This window comes from Coloeus monedula, assembly GCF_965178545.1.
Source record: "Coloeus monedula genome assembly, chromosome: 34".
NCBI classification, from domain to species: Eukaryota; Metazoa; Chordata; class Aves; order Passeriformes; family Corvidae; genus Coloeus; species Coloeus monedula.
This window is the reverse complement of record NC_138814.1, coordinates 2,804,246-2,827,481: the sequence shown is the minus strand read 5'-3', so window position 1 is coordinate 2,827,481 and position 23,236 is coordinate 2,804,246. Positions and strand designations below refer to the sequence as shown.

General features: G+C 44.0%; 1 long non-coding RNA gene across 2 annotated transcripts in view; it reads right to left on the bottom strand.

Moving 5' to 3' along the window:
* Window positions 1–23,236, bottom strand: part of LOC309583892 — a 23,570-nt gene continuing 334 nt past the window's right edge. Inside the window, exons 2-5 of one of the 2 annotated variants that reach the window (XR_014227182.1) lie at window positions 13,115–13,172; window positions 10,400–10,517; window positions 3,063–3,566; window positions 1–2,492 (exon numbers count right to left, since the gene is read on the bottom strand). This is a non-coding gene — a long non-coding RNA (uncharacterized lncRNA). The remainder of the gene's footprint in view (window positions 2,493–3,062; window positions 3,567–10,399; window positions 10,518–13,114; window positions 13,173–23,236) is intronic. The other variant, XR_014227183.1, reaches the window with a different exon arrangement.

Below are 23,236 nucleotides of genomic sequence, written 5' to 3'. Positions count from 1 at the left end.
CACTTCTCTCCTTTTACCTAGCTCACACAAGGGATAACAGAACATGGGATGTTAGTCAGTGTTCCAGTTCTTGAAAAGTCTCTCTCTTATGCTTAAGGGAAAAAAGGGTTTTCCCTTCAGTTGCACGTGGTTCCCAAACTGCCACTAACAGCAGATCCGCCCGGAAACAAACAATCTGCTGTGTGTAGAACATCTCTCCCATGAAAAATCTCACAGTTCCTTCACACTGCAAAACATGGGCCATCACATGGGGTTATTCATCTTTTTAAGGATAAGTTCTTTTGGCCTGCACACAAAGGCTCTTCTTTGCCACAAGTCTCTAACAGCCTCTTACTACTATAAAGCCTGGCATCGGCATTCTTCACAATCTTCACAGGCACACGAAGATACTCCATCCCCCCATGTTCTTCAAATGGATTAAAGAGACAAACAGTTTGTGGTATTACAGTTTCTTACCACGGCATGCAAGAAGGTTTCTTTTAAGCTGCGCGCCAGAATCGCGGCACCGCCCTCTTTTCTCCCGTCGCCATTTCCAGCTCCGTCCCACATGGCTCACTTCTCTTCCTCTCTGACTCTGCAGCCGCCACGTTGAAGGGTGTTCTTGTTCGGGCTTTACGGTGGGGAAAGCCTCGCTCCCTTTGTGCTGCTGGCTGCGTGGTGTCTTCTTCAGTTCAGCACGAAGTGTGCTGGCTGCAGACAGGAGGCTCTGCCGGCTCCCGTTGACTCCGCCGGCTCCGCATGGAGAGGAGAGGGACCCGCCGGTCCCCAGAAGCCACGCTGGATGGGTTTAGCTGTGGCAGTCCATGGCTGGGTTTAGCTGTGAGCAGTCCATGGCTGGTTTGAGCTGCCTGTGGCTCTGAGGCAGTTCCCCCCCAGCCACCCAGGGACCGTGCCGCAGCATTGGGAAAGGGGGAAAGGGGCAGTGGCCCCGGCCCGGCCCGGCGGGGCCGGGAGGCCCCGAGCTGCCCCCACCTCCCAGCAAGCGAGCTCCGACCAAAAGGGGAAGTCCCGCCTTTCTGTGCGGTTTAAATATGTAAATTGTGAGAAGCGTAATTGGTCTTAAAGACTGTCCATCAACTCAGGGTCAACCCAATACACACATCAACACCTTTTGAAAGAACAGCAGCAGCCTCCACATTGCAGGCACACAATGGAGGGGGCAGAGCTCTGCTGGGATGGAAAACCCACCCTGGGATTGAGTTTCCAATTCTGAACCCAGAGGCCAGGAGTGCCTGCAGCTGGGAATGCTCATTCCCTGTGTCCCCTCTTTGGAGCTGTGGTCAGACTGGCTGTTTTCCTTCCAGAATGCTGCTTCTCAACCTCCCAGACAGCAAATCCACCTGAGGAGAAATGGAGCATCTGAATGTATCGCTCACCCAGCGAGGGTGATACAGACACGGACACCTGACTTGGGCTCACAAAGTTTTATTGCCATGAGGCCCTTCTTGAGTCCTTGCCCACAGGAACAGGGCAAACCAGCACAATGTTCAGCAAGGACCAGCTCACATTTCTGCTGCCATTTAAGCTTGATTATTGTTCCTTCTTCTTTACTTCTTTCTTCCTTGCTTTATGCAAAGGAAGCCTCTGATTACTGAAGATTTTTCTATTTACATTACTAGAAAAACAATTTCTGGGTATATACATAGGAAAATTGAAAATTGAAAGTAGTCACAAGGGTAAAGAAAGAGAGGTAAAAGAGCAACAAAATGAGGGCCAAGCAATAGGAAGAGGGATAATAAGGTGACAGGTGCTGTCTGATGGTACCTGCTGGCTTCTAAGCTGGAGCTGAGAAGAGGAGGAGAAACCCAACTTACTCTTCTGACAGCACTGTAAGAGCCAGACCTGCTTTGGAGGCCAGGAGAGCTGAGCTGGGAGAACAGTGGGAGCTTTCCCCAGCAAGCCCAGGGTGGGCAGGTCCAGCATCCTGGTGTTGCCACGTCAGCACCTGCTCTGGCTTTTTGGCCACAACTGCTGCCACCTCCTCAGAGTGCAGAGTTAATTCCTGGAGCCACTTGTGCTGTGGTTAATCCCTGCAGGATGGGGGGGTCTGTGATGGAGAAGAGGCACTAAGGGATGATGGGGCCCGCTAAGTTAAGGGGAGCTGAGGGGGACCCTTAATTCTAGGAAAGGGGTCCCCGAACCAGAGGGGTGAGAGGCAAACCCTGTTGCCCTGCTGGCTGTCTCTCTGCTGGCTTATTTCTAAGAGCAGACTCTACCACTTTCTTTATTTCTTTTCCTATGCTTCTTAAATCTATGTTTTCCCAGAAATTGGCATTAACAGGCTGCAGAGATGGTTTCACTCTCTCTTCCATGATCTGCTCTACACCCTCGTTCTTCAATTCTTCAATGTGATTCCTGACTCCTTCCTCTAATCGGCTCTGCAGCTCCTCTCTCCAATGTCCTTCTTCATTTTTACAGCAGAACCAGCAGGGGAACACGTGGCACAGGCCACAGAGAGTGACAACAGCAGCGAGAATGAACAGCCCTGACACCTGGAAGAGAAAATACTAAAGCTAATTTTCACTGGACTTTACATTCCTAAAGATGCTTTGCACTTTTTTTTTTTTTTTTTTTTTTAATTAAAGCCCTTGCATTATTAAGTGCCACAATTCTTCTTACAGAATATATTCCTTGCTCCTGCCATGGTAAGGTGATAAGTGATGGCAAGACAGAGACTCACTGGAACAAGGAATAGCAGCCTCTCTCTCTCTCTCAATCTCAGGGCATTCTCTTATTTTTGTAAAACTTCCTTTAAGAACCAGACACAAAACACACGTGTAAGTTTCCAGAATAACCCTGGAGCAAGGTGTTCACAGTTCAGGTTTCAGACTCAGAAGGAACATGATGATTATGAACTCTCATTTATATAGGCTAATTAAATCCAGAAGCATGGAAAAACAACAGGAAATACAAATATTGTAAATATATCACATAAAAATCATAACTGCAACTTAACACTTCATTCTCCAGATGAAATGGTTCTCCCATTGCTGTACATCCCAGATTCTTCACACACACAGATTGGTAAAACACTTACAATCCAAGCTTCCCAGGGCTCTTACCTGAGATTTGGTGTAGAACTCACTGGGTAATTCAGCTGCTCTGCTCTGGATGTTGTTTCCTTCATTTCCTGAAACCACACAGTCGATGTATCTGCCATCGCACAGGAGGATCACACACCAAATCACAGGAGGTAAAAATGCCCTAAAAATGATCTGAGTCTTGCGGTAGCACGAGCAGTTCCCAACACAGCGAGCCCAGGGAATGCAGGCGGGGTGGGAGGTCAAGCTCAGGACAAATGTAATGAAGGCTGGACAGGAAAAGTAAGAAGCAACATACCATACCCTTAATGACTTTTCCTGAGGACATTTAAATTCCAGCTCCATTATTTCTTCTACCACAACCATAATTAAGGAATAAAGGGATACAGACAATACATTATAATGATTTTTCCAAACACTTTTGAATTTCTCTCTGACTTTCATTCTGCTCAGTGATCAATACTGCAGCAACTCAGAAGGATTCTGTGCCTCTCCTCTTCTTATGCACACCTTCTATCACCACATCTGCAAAAGATTAAAGAGCCAAGAGGACATGAAAATTAAACACACACAGGAATTGGGTACAGATGCAGTAGGGGTGTAGCAGGGCATCTTGCCCCCCACAAGAGCTTATCTGTTGCTTGTTAACTGGTGCGATAACTCAAACCGGACAAGCTGTCTTGCGGTGAGTTATTTTGGCACCGTGGGGTTAACACCGGTCTGGCAGCTCCCAACTGCCAATAAAAATCTTACTGTACAAGTGAGACCTGGAAAGATAAGCAGCAGTTCTGACTGACAGACACCTCACTTCACAAACTATAAATCTACACCAAACTGTGACAAAGTAGAAATCTTCTACACATTCCCTGGAGATGTGTGGAGTTTCTGCCCTGAGCAGGGATGCCTGCTTTGTGGCTACTCCTCTGGAGGTTGAGTGAAAGGACTCCGTGTCCATTATTGTCATTTCAGTGGTAAGTTACATTTGGCTCCTAATCAATGCTACTTCTTTTGCTAGCTTTAATATAGGTACCTTGATATCATGAACTTTTTAATATCATCTACTAGTAGTTCTTTTAGTTTTATACTGTGTAGTAAGTAACTGTGATTAAGACATTTTGTCTGTTATCTCCTGTCTGTTCAGTAAATAAGTAATTTTACAAATAGACCTGAACTGCCATCTTTGGAACTTGCAGGCCAGAGTAATCTCTTATATTTAAGCTGTTGTCAAAAATCCAAGGCTAAGGCAGGGCTTGTCTGAAGCTCCCACTTGTCCCGTGACATTATTGGCATAGTCAAAGGCAGGATGGCAAACGATTTAGAGAAACAGGCCGAAGGCTTGGCAGATTCTCTGTGGAGGCACAGCTTTCCTATAGAAACTGATGACCCTTGGCCAGTAGAGAACTGGTTTGAGTGGGGAAAAAATACAAGAGAAAACAGATGAAAAATGGGGGTCGCTGAAGGATAAGAAAGGAGAAGGTATTATTTGTCATGCACTGGAACTATGCTTAAAATCAGCTTGGAGATGGAGGGAATAGATGATAAAAGAAGCTTACAAGCTGAAAAATGAAATAAAGGAAAGAAAACATGTAGAATTGTCTCTACAATACCAAAATGACAAACTGAAACAATAGTTACAAGAATCCAAGGGAAAGACAAAAACCTTGGAAGAAAATTAAAATCTACATTATTTAAAAAAACAAATCTATGCATGTTAAAAAAATTCAAAAATTGATAATATCATGCAAACATTGGGAAGGTGATTTATGGGAAAGCCCTGGTGAAATTAGTGATGAAAATTCTGAATGGCATTCTGATGAAAGCACAGAACCCCCACCTCTTAAAGAGGAAGAAGTTCCAGGATTTAAAATGAGACCCATAATTAAGACTGAATTTTCCAAAGGACCCCAGGGAGGTCAGAGAAGGAACACAGTCAAAACTGCTCCCTGGCATTCTCTGCAACTGGCAAATCAGCAGGAAAAATATGGAAGAATCAGAACCTGAATATCGTGGAGAGTTTGTCTCACTGGGGTGATTGGACATTATTGGATGGTGCAAAGAATTTTGGGGTTTTGGATGCAGGGTTTTTATGACCTTAGACCTGAGCCTCCTGACGAACCCCATTCAATAACCAGCAGAACTGCATATTGGGCAGGAAGAATGAATATTATGGAGAGAGGGGAACAGCCTCAGTCCCCATGCAGACAGTTAATGACATCCCTGCTGCTGTTACAAAAGCCGCCTGTGTGCAGGCAATGCACAGACACACAGAGGGAGACAGTCCAATCTCTGCAGAGATGGATATGTTAAGACCTCTTAGTTAAGAGCTCCAAGTATGCTAAAAAATCATTTGGTGGGGAGAGAAGGGAAAATCAAAAGAGATGTAATGCATAATGAAGCTTTGCAAGATCCACAAGCCCCGAGGAGGCGGATCCCTATGTGGGCAGAACTCCTGCGTGATGTGGTAAACCATGCAAGGGACATGGGCAGGGAAAATCACAAAAAAGAGCCCAAATACTGAAATGTGGGAAGCCCCCTGAAAGTCAAGTGAGGACTATGAAACATAGCCCCCCTGAGAGGAAAGAAACACCTAATCCACCTGAGAGCAAAGGAATGAGCTGCGGAGAACAGCCCTGGCTTTGGGGATACCCAGAGCAGCCCTAAGAAAACAATCTGACAGTGTAATAGCAGAGCTAATCAGGGAAGTTCAGAGGTGGGGTGTGGGGAAAGTGGCAACCTCAAACCCTCCACAGGAAAAACACATCTCCAATCCTATTGCACCACAACAGGAAAGAAAACCCCTAGGTGCTGGATGAACTTTGGGCCCCTCACCCAGAACATTCTTGCATATCAACAGTTTTCTGAAAGCAAGGGGACCCATATCTATTTATCTCTAGGAGCAAAAAGGCAACCTTTGAAGTTTTCAATTGATATGGGAGCTGAAATTTCTTTAATTGGCCCCATGGATGCTGAAAAACTAAATTTATATTTTAGAAATTTAAAAAAAGTTGTTTGACTGCTTTTAATGGGAAAGGTTATTATCTGTTACACTGACAAAGTCCAGCTATGGTTACTAGGGGAAAAGCAAATTACTTCACACATATTTGCGATTGTAGATCATGAAAAACATTTTAGGCTGTGACATCCTTAAAGGAAAAGTTTGGCAATTACTCAACGGGCATGCTTGGTCCTTCAGGCCCACAAAAACCCCACTCAGTAAAAAACCCCACTGAGTAATCCTTCTGGGAAAGATAGAAAAAAGTTAAAGTGGCTCCAGTTTTACCTGCCTCTGCTGTAACTAACATTAAACAGTAGCCTATGCCTCCTGCAGCCAAATAAGGGACAAAGGAAGTAATTAAAGGTTTAAAACAGAGAGGTGTTATATTTGGGATGCATTCTGCTTACAATTCTCCTGTCTGCCCAGTGAAAAAAGCAGACGGGAGCTGGTGTTTAACAATTCATTACTGAAGGCTTAATGCAAACATGGGACCACTCACTGCAGCCATCCTAAATATTGCAAACCTCACTCCTATGCTACAGGCAGCTGCACATGAATGGATGGCAGTTTGGGATATAAAAGACATGTTTTTATGGTCCCAATTCAGGAAGAAGCTAAACCCAAATTTGCATTTGCTTGGGAAGGAACACAATACACCCTCAGCCGCCTGCCCCAAGGGTATAAGCACTCACCCATCATAGCACACAATGCTTTAGCTGAACCCCTTCCACAAACAAAAACTCAGGAAGGAGTACAAATCTATCAGTATATTGATGCGGTGTTGGCAGGTGAGGAGGAAAGTGCAGTAAGAACAAGAGCACTGGATATATGGAATACATTAAATGAGGAGGGGATAGAAGCATCCTCAGCTAAGTGCCAAGGGCCTTCTGAGGAGGTGAAATGCCTGGGGGATTAGCAGGCCAAGTTGTAATTCCAGATGCAACCATTACAAAATTAGATGCTGTATCTACCCCACTAATAACAAGATGCTCCAAAAGATCAGGGTTACTTTGGGATACTGGAGTGTGGATACAATATTGCTGCTAGCAATAATTTTTCTTGCTTCTTTCCAGTCCTGTGAGATACTTTTCTCTCTCACGGAAGATATTAGCAGAGTTCTATAAACTATGAACACCTGCAACCTTGCAGAGCTTTGTTTATGGTACAGTAGAAAAATATTTTGACAATGGATGTTTCAGGATTTTAGCCAATCACCCCAAGGGGTGATTTTAGCCAATCACCCCAATTGGATCCTTGTCCAATTAGATTATGAAGAAAAAAGTCTATAAAAGAGTTTGTAAAATAATTAAATAAATCAATCTTGCTGCACAATTCCTGCCTGCTGGATCTCTCTTCTCCTCCCTACCACTGTGGGACATTATAATACTGGAAAAATCATGTTCCTGGATTTTCTATAATAGCAAGGCCCTTGTACACATTAATGAGGAAAAACTAAAATTGGCAATGGCTTGACAGTCACAAACAGGCTTTGCAATGCTGATAGACGAGTTGAAAACTCTTGGGCCAGTTCAGCCCAGTGATCCTGTTACTGGGGGTTTTGCTGATTGGGGTTTTGCTGAACACGAGACTTAACATAATGTTTCAGAAAGGCCACATGGACCCAAAAGACCATTAGGGTTCAGCTCCACAGCATTAAAAGATACTGAAAAGAGATATACTGCTTGGGAAAAGGGATTATTATCTCTGATCCACGCTCTTAAACAAGTAGAGAAAAATTCAACAGCGTCAGCCTGTGAAAATCCAAGGACCTTTCAATCTGTTGGCCAGTATTAGGAAAGGCAGTGCTCTGCCAAAGGGAATTGCACAAACACCAACGGTGCACAAATGGTGTGCAAATATCTCTGGGGTCATAGATCAAATGGATGTCACTGAAGGGCCAACAAAACCTACAAAACTACAGATAGCTGTGACTCCAGACATGTCAGCTTTAAAACAGCCATGTAAACCTAGTCCTATACTGGATACTCCTGCACTCACTTCAGATGCTGAAGTTGAAGATGTCTGGTTCACTGATGCCTCAGCCAAACACATTGATGGTGAAGGGAAGTACAGAGGAGTTGCTCTAAACATTGAAATAGGAGTGGAAGTAGTTAGGGTTAGGGTTAGGGTTGGGGTTAGGGTTACAGTTAGGGTTACAGTTAGGGTTAGGGTTAGAAGAAGGAGTAGGAGGTGCACAGGTGGAAGAGTTAAAAGCTGTATTGCTGGCAGTAAAGGAGAAAGCCAGGGCAGTGGATCTTGATTCTTATACAGTCTGGGCTGGTGCCACACAGTGGTTGTGTCAGTGGGAAACATCAAATTAGCAAGTGAATAGAAATTTGTTTTGGCAGAAGGAAAATTGAAAACGGTTGTTACAGGCTCAGTTGCGACCAATTGTCACAGAATGGGTCAAAGTTCATGCAAAGGGTCAAGCTTTACTGACTTCTTCCAACAAGTTGGATCAGCCGACAAAAATTAGAAAAGAGAGAAAAATAGCAGTTGGAAGATCCACAACATTGGTGTTGATTAGGTGAATGGTTACATTGTGAATTGGGGCATACTGGACAAGAAGCTCTGTTTTTGCAGCACAAAGCAGAGGCTGGCCACTGACCAGGAAGATGTGTAAAGGCATTCTCACTCAGTGTCCCCAGTGCCAGCTGAGACTCAAACAAAATCATCCAGACTTGGCACTGCCTTTACATATCAAAAGTGACAGAACTGTCTGGTGCAGTTGGCAAATAGATTATATTGGGCCTCTGAAAACATCTTATGGCTACAAGTACAAACTAACAGGTGTGGAAGTGGTATCTGGACTGTTAGTTGCCATTAAAGCAGGCATGCTGGTGCCAAAGCTACTATTTCTTGACTCAGTAACTGGTTTTCCAGTCTCCCTGTGCCAGACTCTACACAGAGTGACAATGGATCACACACTTCAACGGCATGATGGTACAAGATTGGGCCAAAAGGGAAGGTATTAAATGGGTTTTCCATACACCTTATTATCCCAAATCCAATGGGATTGTAGAGTGTGCCAATGGTTTGCTAAAGCGCTACCTTAGGCCACACAAATCTGGATGGGATAAAAGGTTACTCTCTTTGTTATATCAGATAAATAACCACCGTGGACCAATGGGGAGTCCAGTTTCATAAACTTTCTTCAGCCCTATGTTTTTTGAAACAGCTCAAAATGATGAAATTAAAGCTTTTCAGGACAACTTAAGGGTGGGCCAACCAGCCATGGTGAAGTTACCCCAAACTGGGATTGTACCTATGACTGATGGACAGTTGAGGACTGATGGCCTGGGTGCTATTGATTCTAATGACCACCAACACACAATCAGTTCCCGATGGATATTCCCCACATTCTAAACTGCTCTTCTCTTTGTACAAGGTTGTTTTATGTTCTCAGCAGAACAGAAGTTTCTCAAAGAAGCCTCGCAAACTGCTCTTACACTGCCCTGTGTGGCAGTGGTGAGAACAGTGCTGTGTCTGCAAGTCGAGGCCAGAAACCTTCAGTAACTCTAGAAAAAAACACCTGTACCATGATGCTATGATGATTTTTTGCCTTTTCTTTTATACCCCTGTTATACTTTTTTACAACTTCTGTATTCCTAGTGCTTTTTGCCTACATTTTTGGACTTGTCTGTCAAGCTGAGAATAAACATTTTAGAAGCTTCGTAGCTAGGGATCAGTGTGCCCCAGACCCCAAGGTCCTCTCCAGAACACATTCTGTAAACCAAGATAGAACCATCCAGGAGAAGGCTCCTTGGGGAGGGGGGCTCACTCAAGCCTCTCATTGGGGAATCTTTGATAGATCTGCTAATTAGTAACACCTATAATGTTATACCCGATCTTTTGGGGGTGTGCATTGCAGTGTGCATTGAGGTGCATTCGACCTGGACATGTACACCTAAGGATCCTTAAAATAAATACCAAAGTAAAATCCCTTTTCCCCTTCTAACCATGTTTGAGTCTTGATTTTAAGACCAGGAAAAGGCATAAGTTGCTGGTGACCACAAAGGGACCCTAAAGACCTTGAAACCCGAAGTCTTGGGTTGAAACACATCTTGCTTTGCCCCTCTCTCTGCTGGTGAATTACAGAGGGGCTGGAGTGATGATCCAGGACTGTGACCAGGACTTTAGGACCCAGCACAGAAAGGCAGAAGCACAGAAAGAAAGGTGAGTTAAAGAGGGGACTGATATTGTGCTAGCACTAGGGAAGGAGATCTCTGAGGGAGGTGGAAAGGTTGGGGTTTGAAAGTATGGGCAGAGAAGTCCGCAACTTCATGATTCATGCATCAATCATTGCATGAGTTCTGTTGGTTTAGTTCCTCTGATAGTCTTGGATGTTCAAGTATATCCTTACCAGACAGAAAACTGAGTGTACATCTGGATGTGAGATGAGGAGTCACTCAAGCAGCAGTGGGAAGGACTGTTGACTACCTACACAGCTGTGATGGCTCCTCATGGAGACTCCTGGGCTCCTATAAAGCAATAAAGCCAGTTCCAGACACAGAGGGACTATACTGGACAGCACAGTAACTAATGAATCTGCTGTAGCTAAGGCTGCAACAGGATCAGAAACTCTGAAATAGCATGATAAAAAAATCATTAGTGGTTTACTGTTTTATGTTTGCAGAAAAATGTTTTTAATATTACAGCATGGTTATTTACACTGGATTACTCAGCCATCCCAACAAGACCTTACAACTACAATTAGAAAAGAAAGAAAAGAGAGCAATGTCTTTTTTCCTAAGGATCACTCTAATAAAACACATGTAGAACAAATAGTACCTGACCCTTGGAAAAGAAATTCACACCTAAAGCTAATGCCAGCTGTGACACTGGTAACAAACCGCAGTAATTGCTGGATTGATAAAAGGACAGCTGCCATGTGGCCCACGGGCTGCTGGGAGTGGGGAGGTGATGTGTTGGGTCATATGAGAGGGCATCAGCTGGGGGACAGTGACCATTCAGAGAGCTCTTTTCCCTCTGTAAGAGCATCCCCCCTTCACCACCCAGCTCAGAAAGTCTCCAACCTGCAACGCTGAGCTTGGTGGATGTATCAGTGCTCCAGTCCCTGGATATCACAATGCAACTGTAGATTCCTTCATCTGCTGGCTGGACATTCTTCAGTGTCAGGGACACGTTCCCAGTGGCAAATCCATCTCCTGGCACTGATGTCCGCCTGGGGTATTTCTGCACTGGTTCACCCCCAAACTGCCCATGTGTGTAGATGTCCTCTATATATAGCTGCAAACTGGAATCCCCCAGAAGGGAGCAGAACAGCTCCTGGAAGTGTTACCTGAGACAGGGATGGCCAGAAGCAGGGCCAGAGCCAACAGGAGCCATCTCCTCTGATCCATCCCTGCAGTCCCTGGGGTGGGACAGTCCCGCAGCTGACCCGGAACAGACACAGAAGGGAAGTGAGCAAAGAAGGGAAATCCTGTTCCAAACCCCCCTGATCTCTCTCACCTGGCACCTGGCACCAGCTGCAAATTCTAAAGGTGCAACACTCTCAGACAGTTGAGTTCAGACCTCCAGAAAACTTGTGCTGTTCCAGAGATCTCAGTTACTCCTGCAGGTACAGGGAGCTTCTCTCAGTCCAATGTGCTCCCAGGATGTTGTGACAGGGGATGCAAGAGAGGAAAATTCAACCCCGCCCCCACTACCTGCTCCTAAATTTGATGGACATGTTAATTAACACACCAGCTTCAATCTCTGGTTTAGACTGCTCGAGTTTCTCTCTGTCCATGCTCTGAGAAGGGGGAAAAGGAGGAAGAAACCGTTTCCCCCCCTCCCATGCCTACGAGGTGGGGAAATCCATGGCACTTGCTATCCTGACGTTACAGCTCCCTGGGAACCATCAGGCTGCAGAGTGACAGTGCATCAGGCTCAGCACAAACCTGAAACCATTTAGGGAGCTGCACCAGGGTCGGCTTTGCTGCACTACACTACAGACCCTGCCCTTCTCTGGCTCTCTCTGTGGACTAAACAAATTTCCTGTCATCCAAGGAGGGCCCAAAAGAATCCTCACTGTTTAATGTGATCAATTACTTCTGAGACCAAAACCACATTCCCAAGCAAGCAGAAAGCTTTTCAAAAGAAGACATGTGAAACTAACCCTAAAAACCTCAAAACAACAGTAACCAAACACACAAAGGCAGAGTTCCTTTGTCCCCCGAGGCTTCATGTTCAGCACTGCTAAACAGACTCACTGGGACAGAGTTCAACTGAGGGCAATAATCAGTGTTAGACCAGAAGGGGAGAAAATGGAGTTGAGTTGACACTGACTCTGCAACACCTGTGAGATCTGCAAAGATCACTGAACTCCCTGGAATCATGAGATGAATGATTTAATTGATAAACAAAGATGATGCATGATGACATGAGGTTTGGTGCTTAGGAACTGACAGCTTTAATCTTTCAAGGTACTAACCAGGAAATTTTAAAGCTTATTCACATTTCTGCAGGGGCTGCTGACCCCTGGGTGCTCTGGGAGTTATCATATTCCTGAGCTACCATAAAATTAAGGCAGTTTCACACTGTTTCAGCTTCCAACAGGAAAGAGTTCCAAGTGGCCAGACTTGGAACCAGCTTTGCTTGCTGGGAAGGAAGTTCCAGCATTATCATCAGCCCTGCTTTGCCTCAAGGCCCTGCCCCAAGGGGGTCCCTGGGCCCAAAAGCCCTTTCCAGAGGGGGAATTCCACCTGCTCTGCAGCCTCCCCTTCCCATCTGTACCAGGACACCACAGCCAGCTCTGGACACCAAAGGCAGCAGAACCATCCTTGGGGAAACAAACACCAGACCCAGAGGGCCAGTCCATAGCTCAGCTTTTCCCCCAAATGACCATTCCCTGTCACTTTCAGTTCCTCTCTGAGCCCCCCTGGAAACACCTGTGCTGCTGATGCTCCCAGTTCTTGCCACCTTTGCCTGAGGAGAGCTGGGGGATGGGAAGAGCTTGCTGGTCCCTGTGTGCACAGCTGGGATGAAGGGAAGAGAGTGGTTCCTTTCCACCCCGACAGCAGCAGGACATTCACCACTTGTTCAGGAGAGAAAGAAACAACAGAGAGCTGCTTACCTGCCTCGGTCAGCAAAGGTGAGCACTGATATGGGACAAGTATTTTTCCTCTTTCCACCTGCAGAAGGGAAGAAAAATGAACAGAAGAATCAGGTTCTGAAGTTCAATCACAGTGTTTCTGTAAGTGCTCAAAAAGTCACCTTGATTCCTGAAGGTTGTAGAGGAATTCCTTGTGGAGTGGGGGCATAGGATACCCCAGGAGAGCTTGGGCATCCCAGGGCTGTTGCAGAAGTACCCCTGATGGGGCCTCAGGCTGAAGATAGGCTTGCAAGGCACCTGCTAGCTGGCAGCCTTGAACAGCCTTGGGAAAAGGTATACACTGGTCAGCTCCCCTGCTGCTTAGAGGCTTTCTCATGGGAAAGGGGTGTGAACTTTGAATAAGTATAACTTGGTGGAGGTAAAGAATAAAAGGGGAGCACGATGCTCAAATCGTATCGGTGTCCGTATCGTGTCTCAGGCTGGGTCTCCTGCACCTGGGACACCCCCCTTGCTAAAGGTCACGTGTCTCTGTTGGCATTGTAGGCAATTGGGTATAAATAGATCTCTGATGGCACTGAGAAGTTTAGGATAAGCAGAGATCCTGCTCCATGCCCATAAAATGCGTGAGCCTTATTTCAAAGTTAAACCTGGATTTTACCTGTTGTGAGGTAAGAATGATCTTCAGGTCTTCAATCTATGAATCAAAGATGAACTGAAATGTTCTTATTGACTTTGAACAGAGAATTTGAAATGAAGAATTAAACAGTGAAGATTAACTCTGGGTGTGGCTCTGCCTGAAGATCACGGACCCTGTAAGACTGATGTTTTCCTGACAGGTTACATAGGTAATGAAGGCAGGGTTTCCCTGGGAGTTGACAAATAACCCTTCAGAGAAATCAGCTTGAAATGGGAGTTATTCTGCTTATGGAACATCTATGTCACATCTATGAACTGAAGAGCTCTTGGATTCCCTCTGCACTTTCCTCTTGGTGTCATATTTCCCAGCTGTTTCTTCCTTCAAAGACTGTGCCAGAAGTATTTCTTGCTGCCCTAGGAATTATGTGCTGTTTGGAAAGGTCTCTAACTAATCTGATATCATTCTACGATGAAGCCTGCCTTGTGGATGACAGAGATGCTCTAGATGAAGCTTTCCTTCAAGGGAGCTCTTGTGCTTTGTGGCACAGTTGCCTCAATTCCAGGAAACACACACAGTTTAGACTGAAAAAGTGTTGGCTAACAAGCCCTCACACTGGTATCAAAATCATCCAGAAAAGAAACTTTCTAACACAATTTGAAGCATTAGAAAGCAGGAATTCTTTACCTGTGCAGGATACACAGAGGATCTCTCCTTATTCTGTGTGTGAGGTGAGACTTTACAATAAGGTACTTATCCATCATAACCATACATATTCATTACAATGTGCCTCCTATCTATTACATAAACATCGCTTTCTAGAACTAATTGCCATGCATCCACCTCATACTTTTATGTCCTTTTATGCTCCTGGAGGGTCATCTAAAGGGGTCTCTGGTGATTGTATTCACTGAATGCTTCAATAGTAAAGGTAAACTTTTTCTTTGTGCATGCTCTGTTGCCTCTTGTTACATAACTTGCCCAAAAAACACTGTAGTCCTTTTTATCTCTTTCTATCTGTTTCTGGCTCCAGATAAATTTATCATCCTGTGTGCATCCTTTAAATCCTTTTTTTTTCTTGACAGTTTGTCTTTAAGCTCTATCCAGCACCTTCAGGGGAACTGAAAATTTCTATTCTCTAACCTATTTATCAAGTCCCCCCTTTTCTTGAGACTGTCTTAGTACTCCGTTTTCCAGTGCAAAGTGTTAGAACTGCTCTAACATTGCATACAAGAAAGTGCACACATTACAATGGTTACAGTGAGCCCACAAATGCATTTCATAGCAGTCTCAAATTTGGTAGACCTAAAATAAGCCAATCCCATCAAGAAGAATTTTCTTCTTTCTGCCACTCTTCTACTGCTCTTTCTATTGATTCCTGTCTGTTGGACTTCCAGCCCATCACTAATAAAATGCAGCATTCCTGTCCTATAATAGCACACCTTCCTCCTTGGCTAGCCAGCAGATGATCTAAGGCCATGGGATTCAGCAGAGCCCCATTCCTCCCAACATTATTTGAGAACATATCCAGAAATTAGTTACATTTAATATTCTACCTACTTTGATCTTTAAATTTTCATAAGAATTTTCATGACTGATTCCTTGGTGAAACTCTAAAACTGTTTTTTGCCAACAGAGACTTCAGTTAAATATCAAGATACTACTTACACTACAGATGTAAGTAATATTTTAGTCACAACATTATTCATTCTTATTTGGGCTGGGGACCACAATTCAGTTGTCTACAGAGTTGACACTTTTTCTTTAATTCTAGAATAACACGCTCAAGGTCCTTTGCTGTTCAGCTTTACCGCAGGGTCTGTGATTAACAATACTTGGTAGGGTCCTTCCCACTTTGGTTGGAGAGGTGCCAGGTACCCAGTCCTTGAGGTACCCCCAGCCTCCTGGTTGGAATTCTGGTGCTGCTGTGTCCAGTCCTATCATTCTGGTGACGACAACTGCCCGTCATAAATTCTGCAATGTTTTGCCTAAAGACATGAGGAACTTCTTGAGGTCTGCCCCACCTTTAACATGCACATCCCCTTGGATGTGTGGGGTTTGATAGAGTTGCCCATAGAAGAGCCTAATCTTCCTGTGCCCCTGGGTTGGATCCTAATTCTCAACAAAGCAATTGGGAGCTCTTGTACCCAAGTCAGTGAGGTTCCTTGACAGTTTACTGAGTTGCAGCTTAATAGTACAAATCATCCTCTCTACCCTTCTGCCGGCTTATGGCCGGTATGGAGTGTGTAAATCCCACTGAGTTTCCAGTGCTGACCTGTTCTACTATTCTTGCTATAAAATGAGGCCCTCTATCTGATGGCATTCCTAGAGGAACTTCAAAGTGCAGAATTTGATTTAGCAATATTTTCACTACTTCTTTTGCCATGTTGGTGCAACAGGGAAACACTTCAGGGTATCCAAAAAATGCATTCACTAAGACTAAAAGATATTTATAGCTCACTTTACATGGCAGTTCTGTAAAGCCAATTTGCCAGTAATCTCCTGGGGAGTTACCAGATTTGATAGCCCCTATCACCATTTTATTTTCCTGGAAACTATTTCTTGTACAGTAACAATGACTGCCCATCCATAGGGGAGAAATTTAGAATATAATGCTTCAATTAACTGGCAATCTTTTGCACTCTATTCTGGCTTAATATCTGGTAGGCTAATCTCCCATTACTACAGATGCCTTTTTCTGCAGCCTCTTTAGCTGCTCTACTGGCCAAGTAATTTGCATATTTTGGCCCTATTTGATTTGTTGGGTGTGCTGTAAAGTGAATTATTGCAACTTTAGCTGTTTTTTGTACTGCTCCCACTAAGTGTAATATTTGTGTCCCATGTTTGATCAACGTTCCTCGTGCTTATAACAAATCTCTCTCTCCCATGCCCCGTGGCATGCTCTACACCAAAAGCATACTCAGAATCCATCCAGATGTTTACTTTCTCAGTTCCAATGCCTGTGTTAGAGCAACCAGTTCAGCCTTCTGTGCTGAAATATCTGGCATTGGAGCCTTAGATTCAGTTACCTCGCTCAGGGTAGTCACCACGTACCCTGATATGCATTTCCCATTGCAAACAAAGGTACTTCTGTCCATGTATAATTCCCCATATGGGTTCTCTGTCAGGCTGTTCTTTAAATCCAGGGCTGGAATAAACTTCTTTGATTGTTTGTAAGCAATCATGTTCTGGAGTACTTTCTACTTTGGTGGTTGACAGAAAAAAAGCAGGATTAACAATAGGAGTGGTTTTGGGGGTCCACAAGTACCACTTGGTACTCGAACATTCAACGGGGGGCAGCCAGGGGCCCCCCTTCTGTTCCAAGCCCATCTGTACCACACACGGTACACAGCGTTTGTCCCAGAGTCAATTTAGGAGCTTCCTGAATCAACAGCACCATATCTGTGACTGCTTGCAGAGAGCTGGGCCATCCTTGGCACAAATGAATAATTCAAAAGATCTCGTGGGATCTGGAAAGCCCAAAGACAAACTCATGTTTGAATGCAGCCCAAGTACCATCTGTCCATATAATAAAATCTTGATGTGTGGTTTTCAAAAGTCCATTACAGGTTGGACCTGTAATTACTGGATCCACTACCTGACCATTCCAAGAAAGGCACACAATTCTCTTCCAGTTTGTGGCTTGTCTGTAGTTTCCTTTGACCTTGTAGAATTTCTAAACCCAGAAAGATCATCACTTGGGCCTTCTTCCTCGATACTCTGTATACATTTAATGCTAAAAACTCTAACAATTCAATGGTTAGGTCTTGGCACTGTTATTTAGTTTTGGTGGCTATCAGGATATCAACATATTGTAATACAGCCCCTTAGGGATTAAAGGTCTTCCATTCTTCTAATTCCTTTGCCAGTTGTTTGCCAAAAAATTGTGGGGCTATTTTTAGATACTTGTGGTAACTACAGTCGTGTCTGTGGATTTTCCCACTCAAATGTGAGTAGTTCCTGGCTGTCACAGAAAAAAGCATCTTTTAAATCTATTACAGTGAACCATTCTGAATTTTCTTTTAGCATGATTAAGAGTGTATATGGGTTAGTTATCATACTATTTTATTAATTGCTCTTAAGTCTTGGACTAACTTACTAACTGACATTAGCCTTTGTGACTCGCAAAATTGGAGTATTATATTGTCATAGGTTAGCAAGCTGAGTCTCGGAAGTGATGTTCTTCTTACAGCTTCCTCTGGGACCTGATAGAACCTATCAGCTGGCCAGTTTGAATATGGACAATTCTCTAATCCACTTAAAGTTGTGACCACCTCTGCGATCCACATTTAAGAATAGGCAAACTCCCCCCCAAGCTCTCTCTCGTTTCCAGTGATGGGACAGGTGGCTGCAGGCCCCGTGTGGGGGCCAGCGGGCCCAGCCAGGCCCTGCTTGGGCCAGGCCGGGCCGGGCCACGGCCATCCTGGAGCCGATGGACCTGCTCCAGCCGTGGAACCCCCCCCACTGCCTTGCCGTGGGCAGGCGGAGCAGCTCGGCTCTCCCCCCTCTCCACTGCGATAAGAAAAATTCAGCATTCCAGCTGCAAAGCTGCAAGGCCGAGGTGAGATTAACCCTTTTACTGCTGTGAAGAGCTGAAAACCTGAGGGAAGAGAGAGAGGAGATGCTTAAAGCTGAAATTCTGTTGTGAAGCTATGATATATCAGAGTATCCCATTGTAATTTCATGAAGATCTGGGGGGTGGAGTGTTCAGCTCGTAAGCAAAAGCACCTACACTGAGATAGGCAGATGCTGACGCAGCTGTAATTTCATGAGAAGTTTGGACAGGGAGAGATGGAAGTGATGAGGACTTTTGCTCCAAATGGGAAAGGAGAAACCTCAGTTCCTAGAGATGCTCCCAGAGATAGTCCTAATGATGAAGATGATGAAGACCCTTTGCTCCCAGGGAAGGAGAAGGGCCTCTGTTTTTGTTTCTGAATGGCTCAACCTTAAAATTGTACCCCAAAAACTTCAAGAGTGGACCCTCGAAAACTTTTCCCACCTTTTGTGGGAAAAGCTGCAAGTCGGGGGAAGGGACTCACATGCAAGCAGAGAGACTCCTCTTCCTAAATGGACTGAACAAGGTTATTATGGCAGTGGTAAACAGACTGAACATCTTAAGGGTTGTCTTTTTACATTGTCAGCGGGAGAAGGGAGGAAGGTGGGGGGAGGAAGAGAGTTCTGAAGGTGGTATAATTTTTTTTTCCCCTCTTTTAGGTCTGTTAATAAACTTCTTTATATTCTTTCAAGTTTGGTGCCTGCTTTGCATTTCTCCTAATTCTTATCTCACAGAAGATAAACAGTAATGAGTATTTTGGGCCAAACCACTACACTACATTGGTGTTTCTGCCTGGTTATGAACCGAACCCCCTACATATATCTAGATTCAAATTCTACCAATAACTGGTACCTTAAAAACTTAAGAATAGGTAATAAGCCTTTTCAGCTTTCCAGTTTTGAAAGGCATTGTTTTTGTCTTACTGGGCCTGTGTCTGATTTTAGTTTGACTCTTACACATTCTGTTCTTTTTGATCTTCCAGGGCTCTCGCTGGCCCACACAATGGGGATTACTGCATCCTTAATTATTTTTTTTTTAATAGGTTCAGATTGGCAAATCATTTCCTGTCACATAAGAATTGAAGCTTCCACATATTTAGACTTGGGGATTTTAATTTGAATGTCCCCTTCCTGACACTTGATCTCTGCATTCAATTTTTCCAGTAAGTTTCCTCCTAATAATGGTTTTGGAGAGTTAGACAGGTACAAAAATTTATGAGTAATCCATAATTTTCCCTGTTTGAATTTTATTGGTTTGAAAAAGGAAAGCATTTCATGAGTCCTGGTGGCACCAACAATTGTGATAGAGTCATCATATAACTTCCCTTGCAGGGTATTTAATACTGAATAACCAGCTCCTGTGTCTACCAAAAATTCTAGTTTCTAGTTTCCCAGCGTGGTTGTAACCAGAGGCTGTGCTGAGGAAGAAACCTCTGGTTCCCTTCACAAGTCCTCCGCTATTGCCATGAGAGGGTTCAGAGAAGTCCTGGATTTTAGCTGAGAGAGGACACTCTCACTTCCAATGTCCATCTTTTTTGCAATGTATGCATTGATTTGTTCCCAGTCTTCCTAATGAAGGTTGAGGAACCTAACCCCTTTTCCTGTAACAAGACTTCCCACCGCATCTCCCTGGGGTTAAGAATCTTTTGCTGATTCCTTCTGTAACTGCCACCACTTTACTGCCCATGCAATGTCAAGCAGCTTCCCTGTATCAAAAGTGTCTGTCCCCTGGATTTTCTGTAGTTTCATTCTAATATCATCTCAGGACCGTTTTACAAAAATAGGGGCTGGGTTATTTTTACCTTCTTCCATCTCTGGGTTTATATTAGTGTATTTCCAAGCAGTATCTTTGAGATGGTTCATAAATTCTGTAGGAGTTTCCTTAAAACCCTGTCTTACCTCAAAAAATATAAACATATTTATAGCTTTTGGAATCACTTGTCTAATCCCATATAAAACCCACTGTTGATATCTTGTCAATGTTTCTCTCTGTACAGGTATATTTGGGTCCCATCCAGGATGTGCCAAATGGAGTTGTAGTTCCAGATTTCTGGGAAGGGTTCCAGCCAGGGTTTGTTCTTTGACAAATCTTTCACCTGTCTTAAGAACCATCTCCCTGTTATTTTATCAAGTAACATTTCCAACATAGTGTCTATATCCTTCCTATCAGGGTCTTCAGTTTTAATCATAATTTCTAGGGCTTTAGCCATCATCCCTGTTAAGTCCCAGCTATCAGTTTCCAATTATTCAGATCTGTAATTGTAAACAGGACTTGTACTGTTATTGGTCCCTCAGCCCCTGCTGCCTGTCAAAGAGGAGCTATTATTAAATCATTTTGCTTTCCCCACATCCTTCCTGCTGCAGGGCTAAAGCCTTCTCCACCCTCAAGTCTTCTGCCTGAGTTTTCTCTTATCTTATGCCTCTATCTACACCTCCACCTGGCCTTCCTGGTCCTCTATACACTGGACTTGCAGCTAAATTTAAATCTTCTTCTTCTTGGTTGTCTAAATGTTTAGAGCACTTGTCCCATGCTACACATAGAATAGCAATGCTTAATATTTTCTCCTTATTTTCCTTCTTCAAAGCCAAAACAAAGCAATCAAAGGTGCTACGTTAATGCCACAATCCTGCTGCCATGCAGGGTGGTTTCTCAAAGTAAAAAAAAATATCAGCATACATAACATCATCCTATTTTTTGTTCTCAATGCAAGAATAGCATTAGTTGTAACAGTGCTATAGTCTAAGGTACCATTTGGTGCCCACTTTTCTTCCACTTCTAATTTATTCAAAGGCTACAATTGATTACAATATTTAATTAAATTCTCCCTGAAAGCTGTTCCACTGGGGGGTCCACCAACCTTCCTTCAGTATTTCAATATACATCCAAGTGGTGCTTTTTCAAAATACCATCCCTGAGGGTCCCTTAAGATTGACCCAAACCTATAATGACAATATATTATTTCATTCCAAAAAAATCCAAGTTCCAAAATACAAGATAACCAGGTTCCAAAATACCAAAAAACCCAGTTCCAAACTACCAGAATAATCTAGTTTTAAAATACCAGAAAACTAAGTTCCAAAGTATGAGAAAACCAGGTTCCAAAACACCAAAATAATCCAGTTTCAAAATAAATACCAGAATACCAAGTTCCAAAACATCAAAATAATCTAGTTTCAAAATATCAAATTCCAAAATATCAAATTCCAGATGTCTTTCGGGGACAGGATTCCCAAAAGAATGCCTTATTATCAAAATGGGATCTTGCCTGTGTCCCAAATGAATCAAGGGGGATCTGTGGGCTTCTCCGGGAAAGTCCCAGTGTTGGCATGGAAAATCCAGAGACCCCCCTTGCCTCCACAGGAGATCAAGCAGGTGTCCCACCTGGGTTTGCCAGGAATGATACCGAAATTGGCCAGAATAAATTTGCTAACACAATTTGAAGCATTAGGAAGCAGGAATTCTTGATCTGTGCAGGACACATGAGAAATGTATTTCCTTACTGTGGTGAGACTTTTGTGATGGACTAATTTTAGAATAAGAATGCCTCGACATTGTTTGGATTTTATTTTGAACTATTGGTTATAAATCTGTTTTTTCTAACATTAATGGAAAGTACTGGAAAAGCTGCATGTTCTTGGCAGTACCAAGTGCAGTGCTTGGCAGCATGTGACAGCGTGTGCACAGAGAAAGGCTCTGTCTCTGGGGAAAATTTCTCCCGGCAGCTTATCAGGGTGAAGAAAGCCTCTGTCACTAGGGAGACTCTCCAGGCGACCAAATAATCTTCCTCGGACAGTCGGACCATGGGAGAGGCTACACAGTGTATGAGCAACAGTCTCCAAACGCTGACAGAGCCTCACTCATGGCCCCAGCCTTTGCTCTGTCTCTTGCCCACTGTTCACCAGGCCTCCTTGCCCGGCCTTTACTGTCATCCTGCTTTGCTGCACTGTCCCTGCCGCAGCCTCCGCTGTCCCGATCCTGCCCTCAGATCCTCCTCACTGCTGTCCCGATCCTGCCCTCAGCCGCCACTGTCCCGATCCTGCCTGCAGCCCTTGCTCCCTGCCACCTTTCCTGCCACTGCTGTGTCTCCTGCCTGAGCCTGACATCGCTTACTGAGCATCTTGCTGTCCATCAACTGCAGTCATGCTCTTAACAGAGCGTTAAAATTGCGCCCACACCCCACATGCCGACCAACATGAACAGTGCACTGGCAACACCGTATCGATGCCGTAGCAGCAGCACTCCTGCTCTCTCTGTCTCATTCACTCTTTTCTCTGCCTTTTCTATTGCCTCTATTAGGGCCATTTATTTTCTTTTATCAATACATGGCTCACAGGACATGACCTTGTTTGTGTCCAGTTTTGCCTAAGGAATCTTTAGAATCCCCCCCATCTCAGTCTGGGACAGGACAACTTTACAACAGGGTTTTTATCCTTCATAATCAAACATTCATTAAAATGTGCTTTTTATCTAATACATAAACATCACTTTCCTAGAACTAATTTGCATGGCTCTGCCTCCTACTGGAAATCCTTTTATGTTCCTGGAGGTCATCTAAAGGAGTCTCTGGTGGTCAAAACCACTGAATGTTTCAATGTTAAATGTGATCTTTCCTTGAACTTTTTCTTTGCCCATGTGCTGTCGCTTCATATTACATGACTTGCTAAAAACACACTGTAGTTCTCTTTATCTCTTTCTCCACTTGTTCCAGCTGTGTTCATCATCATCAGTGCATACTTTATATTCTTTTATCTTTTTTGCTAGTTAGTCTTTAAACTCGATCCAGCAGCTTCAGGGGAGCTGAAAATTTCTTTTCTCTATGTTATTTATAAACACTTTACAATACACTTCTCAAAACAAGCCCTCAATTTTTACAGTACACTTCAATCAGCTCCCAGCTCCCACAGAAAACTTCTCAAAGGCTCTGGCTCATGAGCCACAACACACTTCCACAAGT